Here is a 2,115-nt window from a genome sequence, read left to right as displayed (position 1 = left end):
CTCCTTTCATGTTTCCAGTCACTGATTTTTTTGAAAAGAAAAAGGGATTTTACAAATGTTCCTCATTACTACATAGACGATTAGCTCTGTCTCCGAGCTGCCTGGAGCGTGTTCGCCAGGCAGACAGGTTACACACCCATCCAGGAGCAGGAAGTAGCCGAGAGATGGAAATGTTTCTGTCGTCACTATTTTGGACTTTCCCTAACCACCTTGTAAAGCTGGGTCAGTGGTCTAGATTGGGAATGGTTGGTGATAAAATTGGTCAAGGCATAAAAACGATGATATCATGTCCAGGAAGCCTCTTGCAAAAGAACATACTTTGAAAGGAAGCACAAAGAGGAAATTTTGGAGGGCTGGCCCACAGCTTGATAGCCGATCTCATGCACTAGGGGAAAAGGTAGCTGGGATGGAGAGAGGAGCACTAAATAAATGATGGTTGGAGGGATCGCTTGGGATAGTAGATGCATGTTGAAAGTAAACTATGGACCAAACATGATGGCTGCTTGTTTTTTTTTTTTTAATTTTTATTGAATCACCATGAGATAGTTACAAGCTTTCGTGTTTGGGTTACAATCACACAGTGATCAAACACCCATCCCTCCACCAGTGCACATTCCCCACCACCAGTATCCTCGGTATACCCCCCTTTCTTACCCTCCCCCTGCCTCCATGGCAGACAATGTTTCCCATACTCTCTCTCTACTTAAAAATATGGAAGGCTTCACAAATTTGCGTGTCATCCTTGCACAGGGGCCATGCTAATCTTCTCTGTATCCTTCCAATTTTAGTATATGTGCTGCCGAAACGATAGCTGCTTGTTACCTGTACTGCAAACCATAACACCCAAAAGGACAGAGCAAGTGAGAGGGATTGTGCCTGCCACAGAGGCAGGAGGTGGGAAGGGGTGGGGGTGGCAGGAGGGATACTGGGAACATTGGGGGTGGGGAATGGGCACTGGTGGAGGGATGGGTACTTGAACATTGTTTGACTGAAATGCAATCATGAAAGTCTGTAAGTTTGTAAATGTATCTCATGATGATTCATTAAAATCACAATCACAATCACGAAATCCCGTTAATCATCGATTTCTCAGGCGGGCTCAGTAACATCTCATTTCATCCTTTCTCTGAGATCTTAGAAGTTGATCTTGACTTGGCCCTCCTAATGATGTTGCACTGGGGGCTCTTCAGGGTCAGGGGAATGAGATCCAGCTTGTTACTGGATTTTGCATATGAATACACCATGGGAAGCTTGCAAGGCTGTCCCATATGGTCAGGAAACTCTCAGAAGACTGCCAGTTTCTCCTAGAGGGAGAAGTAGGCTAAAGATATCGCGTGATATTTTAATGATGATTCATTAAAATAAAAAAAATTAATAAAATAAAAATATTTTTAAAATTAAAAAAATTTTAAATGCTATTTGGTTAAGACTTCTATGAAAATGTATTTTTTAAGCTAGCGAGAAATACATCTGAACATTGTTTATTCTAACAGCAGATGACGGCCTGTGGCATGAATGGACACCACTGTCCCATTCACCACAACCCCCCAGGCCAGGAACTCACTGTTGGTGCTGGCACAGGTGCCCAAAGCAGCAAAGTCCTGGGCTGACATAGCAGAGGGGAGTGGGCCCTCTCTGCCATCCAGCCCCGTGGGGAGCAAACTTCTTCAAATGTGTCGACTTCGAAGTCACTGCATCAGTGCTGTTATCCATGTCCACTGGCTTCCTCCTCCCCACCCTTCCCCCAGATCATCCCAGAGAACTCCATGGGGAAAGAGGCGTTCATGGGTCGTTACATGGACTTTCTCTGCCCTGCCCTGGTGGGGAGGGGCTGGGAACTCAAAGAACAGAAGCCACTCTGGTATTTTTTTAAATTCCAAATTAAACACATGAGATTACCCAAGATGGAAGCGCTCTATGACGCCAGAACTGTCACGGGCAGGAGAAGTGGATGACAGATTAAGTCTCCGTTCTTGGCCACCTGACTCACTAGTGGCTTGAATTGGTGGAAGTTGCTTGTCCTCCTGTTCAGCTTCCTCTGCTGTGACATCAGGACTGTTGGGTTCTCATCCCACAAGAGTAATCGATGGGGTACTCCTGAGATGGTGCTCTGAG

General features: G+C 45.5%; 1 non-coding gene across 1 annotated transcript; it reads right to left on the bottom strand.

Moving 5' to 3' along the window:
- Positions 1 to 705: 705 nt before the first annotated feature.
- Positions 706 to 812, bottom strand: LOC129400440 (U6 spliceosomal RNA). Its single transcript, XR_008627682.1, has one exon. It is a non-coding gene; the product is annotated as a U6 spliceosomal RNA (small nuclear RNA).
- Between the last annotated feature and the right edge of the window lie 1,303 nt (positions 813 to 2,115).

Source organism: Sorex araneus, chromosome X, assembly GCF_027595985.1.
Source record: "Sorex araneus isolate mSorAra2 chromosome X, mSorAra2.pri, whole genome shotgun sequence".
Classification (NCBI taxonomy): Eukaryota; Metazoa; Chordata; class Mammalia; order Eulipotyphla; family Soricidae; genus Sorex; species Sorex araneus.
The sequence above is the reverse complement of the archived record's forward strand: the minus strand, read 5'-3'. Positions and strand labels throughout refer to the sequence as shown.